Source organism: Dioscorea cayenensis, chromosome 16 (assembly GCF_009730915.1).
Source record: "Dioscorea cayenensis subsp. rotundata cultivar TDr96_F1 chromosome 16, TDr96_F1_v2_PseudoChromosome.rev07_lg8_w22 25.fasta, whole genome shotgun sequence".
Taxonomy (NCBI): Eukaryota; Viridiplantae; Streptophyta; class Magnoliopsida; order Dioscoreales; family Dioscoreaceae; genus Dioscorea; species Dioscorea cayenensis.
Genome location: NC_052486.1, coordinates 21,004,862 through 21,013,699, shown reverse-complemented (window position 1 = coordinate 21,013,699; position 8,838 = coordinate 21,004,862). Strand labels below are relative to the sequence as shown.

The following is an 8,838-nucleotide window of genomic DNA, read 5'->3' as shown; positions in this document are numbered from 1 at the left end:
ATCGCCACAAGAGGGCTACTGATGTTCTCTCCATGGCATTGGCCTGGGCCCTATGTGGAGAAAGCTCCAAATGGTCCAGCCCATAGGCCACTTTTAAGTGTTTTCTATGGTATTAAAATGAGAGAGTGAAAAATCTGGGGTGATAGCCACCGCAAAGATAAAAACGCGATTTTTCGAGTGGGTTCGGATTGACGGAGCAGCAAATTCAAGCTGGTGTTTGAGGGTCAAACGATGTCCGATTGAGCTGAAATTTGGTGGGCACGTTCGGGACTTGCAGAGCTTGATTTCCACCAGACGGTTTGTGATTTGGCTTCTCCTAGCTCAAGATATGAGGGTCGTAATGCTAGGCTACGAATATTGCTTTTGTTTCCAATATAGCTTGTTTTTAGCTATTGTTTTGGTCAAGTTGTATTTTTTTATTTATGCTCATTCTTGAGACTCTCTTGTACCCTCGAATTTGATCATAGTGGAGCTTGGATTGGTCAAGATTGACCCGTGGTTTTTTTCACCCTTGATTTAAGGGTTTTTCCACGTAAAATTTGGGTGTCTTGTGTGATCTGCAATTTTGGTCTTGTTAGGTTGCTCTCCTTCATCTAGCAAGCTTGGGGATTGTTTATCTGTTTACAATCTATTGAGATTGTTGCTTAATTCCCATCAGAGTGGTATCAAGAGCCAGGTTCTCAATCTTTGTGATCATAGTGGTTTTGTTGCTTGAATGATGGAGGCAAATACAAACAGGATGATTAGTTTGAATGGAAGCAATTATCATCTTTGGAAAGGGAAAATGAAAGATTTGTTGTTTGTCAAAACTATGCACTCACCTGTGTTTGCTGCGAAGAAGCCAGATTCAAAATCTGATGAAGAATAGGCATTTGCACATCAACAAGTTTGTGGGTTTATTCGGCAATATGTTGATGATAATGTTTACAATCATATTGCTAATGAGACTGAAGCCAAAAAATTGTGGGAGAAGATTGAGTCTTTGTATGCTTCAAAGTCAGGAAACAACAAACTGTATTTGTTGAATTCCATGATGAATTTGAGATATAAAGAGGGAACTTCCATATCAGATCACTTGAATGTTTTTTTCGTGGGCTTTTCGATCGCTGTCGTGGATGAGTATTAAATTTGAGGATGAAATTCTTGGACTTTGGTTGTTGAACACACTACCGGATACATGGGAGACATTTCGGGTCTCAATAATAAATTTCCGCTCCAGTGGTGTGGTGTCTCTAGAGTCGGGCTAAGAGTAGTACTCTTTAATGAGGAGATGAGAAAAGAAGGCTCAAGGTTCTTCTTCTCAACTGGAGGTTCCGCTTCATGAAGATCGGGGAGAAATCTTCATATAAACTCGTAAAAGGTAGAGATAAAAGCGTAAGCAAGTCCAAGTCCAGGATATAAGGATGTTGAATGCCATTATTGTCACAAAATGGGGCACATAAAAAAAGGAATTGTTTCAAATGGAAGCGAGAAAACAAGGGAAAGGGCAAGCAAGAGAAGAATGATCAAGATGGTGATTCCAGTATCCGCCGCTACTCGATGATTTGGTCTTTACTCATCGAGACCGATATAATCAACATTGTATCCGATGAGTTGTCGGGTTGTGGATAGTGGTGCTACTTTGCATGTGACGCCAAGGAAGGAATTCTTCACATCTTTCAAACTGGAGATTTTTGGCTCATCGAAGATGGGTAACAAAGTGGCATTGCAAAGGTGGTCGGTATTGGAGATGTGTGTCCGCAAACTACCATGGGTATGAAGCTACTTCTAAAAAGATGTAAGGTATGCTCCCGATGTTCGCTTGAATCTTATTTCAGCTAGGCGACTTGATGATGACGGATATGACAACTGCTTTGGTGGTGGAAAATGGAAACTTACCAAAGGAAACATGGTTGTAGCCCGTGGAAATAAAGATTCTAAGTTGTATTGGTTGAAAAGTGTTGTTCCTAGTGATGATGTGAATGCAGTAGATATGGAGGCATCTTACTTATGGCACAGAAGACTTGGTCATATTAGTGAAAAAGGATTGTCTAGCTTGGCTAAAAAAAGAATGTGCTTCCGGGATCGAAGAATGCGGAGTTAGAGAGATGTTCTCACCGTATGGCGGTGAAAACAAAAACAAGGTATCCTTTAAGAAGCATCCCTCTTCAAGGAAGTCGAGTTGCTTGAGTTAGTACATTCGGGATGTTTGTGGACCTTTAAAGGTAAAAATCTTATGGTGGTGCCTTTATACTTTCTCGACATTCATTGATGATCATTCCGAGAAAATTTTGGGTCTATGCTTTGAAGACCAAAGATCGTGTGCTTGAAAAAAATTCAGAGAATACCATGCCTTGGTTGAAAGACGACCCTGTAAGAAGCTCAAATGTATCAGGAGTGATAACGGTGGTGAGTATTGTGGATCTTTTTTATGCATACTGTAGACAACATGGAATCAGACACGATAAGACACCTCCCAAAACTCCTCAGCTTAATGGTCTGGCAGAGAGAATGAACAGAACATTGATGGAAAGAGTTAGATGCATGCTTTCGAAGCAAAGTTACCTCAAATGTTTTGGGGTGAGGCATTGTGTCAGCAGACGACATGTGATCAATCTTAGTCCTGCTGTGGCCTTTGAAAGGTGATGTGCCGATAAAGTATGGTTTGGAAAGGATGTTTCCTATGACCACTTAAGAGCTTTTGGCTGCAAAGCATTTTTTCATATTCCAAAAAATGAGAGGTCTAAGCTTGATGAGAAGACTAGACAGTGTATCTTCGTGGGCTATGGTCATAATGATGAGTTTGGGTATAGACTGTATGATCCAGTGAAGAAGAAGCTGGTTAGAAGCCGTGATGTGGTATTCATGGAAAACCAAATGCTTGATGACATTGATAAGGTGGGGCAGAAAGATCCCTTGAAGACTTATGAGTTAATTAATGCAGAGCCAGTTCATGTTACATCAAATCTAGAGACAGTTGATATTGATGTTCAGAATGATGATCAGCAGCTTGGAGATGAATTAGATGTTCCAAGAATGGATGTGCAGATACAACCTGAGCAACATGAAGATGAACCTGAAGATCCACCTCAAGTTCCACTTAGAAGGTCTAACAGAGAGAGACATGTGTCCACCAGATATCCATCTGATGAGTATGTGACCTTGACTGATGGGGGAGAACCAGAGAATTACAAAGAGGCCATAGAAAGTGAAGAAAAACAGAAATGGATTCATGCAATGGAAGATGAAATGAAATCCTTAGATGACAATCATACATTTGATATAGTCAAGTTGCCTAAAGGCAAAAGGGCCTTAAAGAATAGATGGATTTACTGTGGTGAAATATGAAGGAAATTCAAAGATCTCCTAGATATAAAGCTAGATTGGTGGTGAAAGGTTTTAGTCAAAGAAAGGGATCGACTTTGATGAGATTTTTCTCACCGTTGTGAAAAATGACATCTATTAAAACTGCAGTTGGGTTTAGTCGCAACTCTTGATTTGGAAGTTGAGCAAATGGATGTCAAAACTGCATTCCTCCATGGTAATTTGGAGGAGGAAATTTATATGGAACAACCTCGAGGGTTTCGAGGGTGCAAGGTAAAGAAAAATCATGTGTGTCTGTGAAAAAAAGAGTTTGTATGGTTTGAAAACAAGCTCCACGACAATGGTATAAGAAGTTTGAATCGGTTATGATTGAGCAAGGCTATAAAAAAAGACTACTTCGATCATTGTGTCTTTGTGAGCAAGTTTGCTAATGGTGATTTTTATTATCTTGCTATTAGTATGTTGATGACATACTTATTGTTGGGAAAGATTTTTTTCTAAAATCGACAGGGTTAAAGAAGCAACTCAAAGAACTCATTTTGCTATGAAAGATTTGGGATCAGAAAGCGTATATTGGGTATTAGTATTGTGCGTGATAGAAAAAGAGAAGAAGCTTTGGATGTCTCAAAAAGAAATATATTGAGAAGGTGCTCGGAGAGGTTCAACATGGGAACGCTCTAAGTCTGTAAGCACTCCTCTAGCTGCACATTTCAAACTGAGTGTTAGTCAGAGTCCTTCAACTGAGACCGAGAAGGTTGACATGGAAGGTGTTCCTTATGCATCTGCTGTTGGGAGTTTAATGTATGCCATGGTGTGTACTAGACCGACATTGCTTATCGTCGTTAGCAGATGTTAGCGCATTTCTCTCAAATCCGGTAGAGAGCATCGAATGCAGTGAAATGGATTATGAGGTATCTTAAGGGAACTTCGGACTTGAATCTTTGTTTTGGTGGTGAGAAGCTTGTGCTTGCTCGGGTTATACTGATTCCGATATGGCTGGAGACGTTGATTCTAGAAAGTCCACTTCGTGGTATTTGATCAAGTTTGCGGGGGAGTTGTGGCTCGGCAGCCTAGATCGCAAAAAGTGTGTTGCATTGTCCACAACCGAGGCGTAGTTCATTGCCATCACGTAAGCCTGCAAGGAATTGCTTTGGCTTAAAAAGTTCTTGCTTGAGCTTGGCTATACACAAGAGAGGTACGTCTTATATTGTGATAGTCAAAGTGCGCTTTATCTTGCCAAGAATCAAACCTTTCATTCCCGCTCAAAAACACATCGATGTGAGGTATCATTGGATACGAGATGCATTGGATGCGGTTGTTGGAGTTGGCTAAAGTTCATACGAGATGACAATGAGTGCTGACATGTTGACAAAGACTTTGCCAAGAGGGAAGTTCAAGGTTTGCCGTATGATCGCCGGGATGGCGGTCACCTCCACATAGTCGTGAGAGGGAGATATGTTGGGTATTGGGCTCCCTGGGTCCCCTATGTGGAGAAAAAGCCCAAATGGTCCAAGCCCATTAGGGTTCACTTTATTAAGTGTTTTCCATCATATTAGGGTTAAGAGAGTGAAAAATCTGGGGTGATAGCCGCCGCAAAGATAAAAACGGCAGATTTTCGCAGGTTCGGATTTGACAGGAGCAGCAAATTCAAGCTGGTGTTTGGAGGGTCAAACGATGTCCGATTGAGCTGAAATTTGGTGGGCATGTTCGGGACTTGCAGAGCTTGATTTCCACCAGACGGTTTGTGATTTGGCTTCTCCTAGCTCAAGATATGAGGGTCGTAATGTAGTCTACGAATATTGCTTTTTGTTTCCAATATAGCTTTGTTTTTAGCTATTGTTTTTGGTCAAGTTGTATTTTTTTATTTATGCTCATTCTTGAGACTCTCTTGTACCTCGAATTTGATCATAGTGGAGCTTGGATTGGTCAAGATTGACCCGTGGTTTTTCACCCTTGATTTAAGGGTTTTCCACGTAAAATTTGGTGTCTTGTGTGATTGCAATTTTGGTCTTGTTAGGTTGCTCTCCTTCATCTAGCAAGCTTGGGGATTGTTTATCTGTTTACAATCTATTGAGATTGTTGCTTAATTCCCATCAACAAGTACTTTAATTGCGAAGAAAAAATTATCTAAAATTATAATAGGTACTTTTATCTTAAAAAATTATTAGGCATTTTTTCTGGTTTCGGAGCAGAGCTTTTAAAATTTTATGAGGAGTTTAGAGACAATATCATATATAAAATAATATAATTAAACAACTCCTACTAAACAAACTATTTTATATCTTGAATTTCAAAAATTATAGGAACATTTATTACATAAATAATTAAATGTAATTAATGTTTTTTTAATCATTAATATTATAAGTAATATAAATAAAAAAACTTAAATATTATTAAAAAAATTAAAATTATTCTTTCGAAACGCTCCTGGAGTAAATTATATATTTACTTTTAATAATATACATAAATGAGAACTGATTATTTATAGAATTTATTTATTTATTTTTAAGCATTAGCAATGTCATGGCAATTAAGGAAAAGATAGGAGTGAGTTTTTTTTTTTTAATATTTATATATAAGTGAGTGGGTGATGACATGACTTCAATTTTCATTGTCAAAGTAGTGCCCCATTAATTTTTTTTATTTTTTTGTCAGCTAGCTAATGATAAGTTGGATTAGTGTTGTCCCCATTTGGAGCTATGTCTTTCTCAAGGTTTTTTTCTAGTTGTCAGGATAATTATATAAAAATTCTTTTGTTATTCCTGAAAAATTCCCAATTTTTTTAAACTAAATCATTTAATAATATTTTTTTCAATATGGCGAGTTTTGTACGATGATGAATAGTTATTACAATCATTAATTGGATTCATTTAATTTGGTGTGAAACTAAATATTTTACATATAATCAATAATAATATTAAAAACAAAAATATATATTAGGAAATTGGTTTTCTAGGAGAAAGCTTGACTTCTCTTAACTCATTTTATTTTTGCATACACAATAATAATTTAATATTTAAATTCAAAACTGTTTATTCAAACAACTTAAATCTTCACAATTTTAGTCTATCCCCTTATTTCGAAAAATATTTTTAAAAAATATTTTCTAATTAGTGTTTGCTGCTTTAGTAAAAAAAAACTCTCAAAAAATTTAATTTATAAACTAAATATTTCAAAAAAAAAATTTATTAATTATTTATTTTTACAAAACAAAAAACTTATAATATTAAAATAATTCAAGAAAACTAAAACTCCGAAGAACAAATGACAAATATGCAACCAAAACTCACCTTAAAGACTAATCACACACACCTTTTAATCTTTTATCACCCACACCAAAGTCACCAACTGCCCCTTTGACCATCTTATTCAATAATTACAAAAAATAATAAAAAAAATAATTAAAAGCTAATCCACTCATCCATGTCCCACTCAAAAGTACTAATTGCTAATCATTATCTCCATTCACAAAAAAAAATAAAATAAATAAATAAATAAATAAATTAATTAAAACAAAACAAAACAAAACAAATAAATAAATAAAAATAAAATAAAAAAAAAAAAATCAATAAAAACCATTCTCATCATCCTCCATCTCATCTCTCCCAAAATCCCAAACCCCAACCTTCACTCCTTCTCTTCCGTTCCTTCTCCAAAACCCCCTAAAAAATTTCCCAATTTTACAAATCAGTCCCTCTTCCTTCTTCTTCTTCTTCTTCTTCTTCTTCTTCTTCTTCTCTCAATGCTACAAAAGTTTGCCCTAGCGTTCGAAGACCAAGACCATCGAGTTCTTCGCCGACGATGACGATGACGATGCAATCTCCACCGTTGATCTTGACCCTCCCCCTCACGAGCTCTTAACGGGTCAACGGGTCGTCGTCCTCAAACCCGACCCGCTACCCCGTCCCCAAACCCTAACCCTAGTCCCTTCCCTCTTCTCCGCCGTTGCCTCCTTCCGCGCCGCCTACCTCCGTCTCCAGGCCTCCCATGCTCCTTTCGACCCCGCCGCTGCCGCCTCCGCCGACGTTGCTGCCGTGGCCCATCTCCGCCGTCTGTCTGACTTCAAGCGCTCCTTCTTTCGGAGCTCCGGCGATGCGTCTTCGATCCCTTCTCTTTCGTCTCTTCTTGAATCTCAGGTCCGCGAGAACCAATCTCTTCTTCGCTCTTTCGAGACCGCCGTTGATCGTCTTCAAGCCGACATCGATTGCAAGGACAGTGAGGCGGCGGTTCTCCGATCCCGGCTCCGGGACCTCGACTCTGCTGTGATGAAGCTGGAGCGGCGGCTTGAGAGAGCTAGCTCCCCTCCTGACGAGAAAGTCGAGGCCTTGCTGACTCTCAGCGTGTTTGATTCCGTCCTGCGAGACTCCTGCCGGGGAATGCATCGTTTCGCCAAGAATTTGATGGATTTCATGAAAAAAATCTGGGTTTGATTTTCGTCTCCGCCGCGAATTCCATCCACCCCGACGTGAATTATGCCAAGTCCGGGCACCGTCGGTACGCCCTTCTCTCCTACATCTCTCTGATCATGCTGGAAGGTTTTGATTCGCAGAATTACTCTTTGGATGAAGCCGGAATTGGATGCAATTCTGGAGATTTGAGGTTTAGAAGGAAGAATTCATTGAGGCATTTCGTCGAACACTCTGCAGTTGATGCCTTTGAATTGATGGAGGCCAATCCTGGTTGTGATTTTGCTAGATTTTGTGAGAGAAAACACGACAAACTCTTTTGCTCAATCATGGAGTCTTGTCCTTCTTCTGCATTGGTGAATTGGGGATCTCCGGGCTCGTTGCATCCGATGAATCCTCTCTATGAGCCGTTTGTGAGCATGGCGAGCTCGGTGTGGATGCTTCACAAGTTGGCATGGGCATATGACCCAGTTGTAGAGATTTTTCAAGTTGGGCGGGGGACGGAGTTTTCGAATGTCTACATGGAGAGTGTGGTGAGGAGGATTGCTTCTAAGAGGTTAGAATGCGGAAAAGGACAGCAGAGACCAAAGGTCGCATTCACCGTTGTCCCAGGGTTCACTGTTGGGAGGACAGTGATCCAATGTAGGGTGTATTTGGATGGATCATAGCATGTATAAGCAAATTGTACTAATGATGACTCTGGTATAGTATAATGGAGAAACACATCGATCAAATGGATTGTAATGATAATACAAATACAGGTTTTAGTGGAAAAAAGAAAAGCAAAGTTATTGGTTTTCTCAATGGAATATAATTTGGGTACTTGTTGTTGTCGATTTAGTTGGAATGTAGAAGCTCTGTCAAGAGGAGTTGAGATTCAATGCGGTTGATGATAAGGTACGGAGTGTTCTGCATTCTGGTTTTTTTGATATACATTGTTTGTGCCTCTTGAATACTTGTTTATACGTCAAATTAGTGATGTGTTGTTACTAGATAATTGTATAGTTGTATTGTTCTGCTTGTTTATTAGATTTGTGTAAGCTATTCTGAATTCTTATGAAATAAACACATGGAAGATGACACATATTTGTTATCCTTTAATTGTTTTCTAACAAATAATTGAGGGCTA

The 8,838-nt window shown here is 38.8% G+C and overlaps 1 pseudogene; it reads left to right on the top strand.

Annotated features, from left to right (window-relative positions):
• The first annotated feature begins 4,647 nt into the window (after positions 1–4,647).
• On the top strand, positions 4,648–8,639 carry LOC120278622 (annotated as a pseudogene).
• The last annotated feature ends 199 nt before the right edge of the window (positions 8,640–8,838 follow it).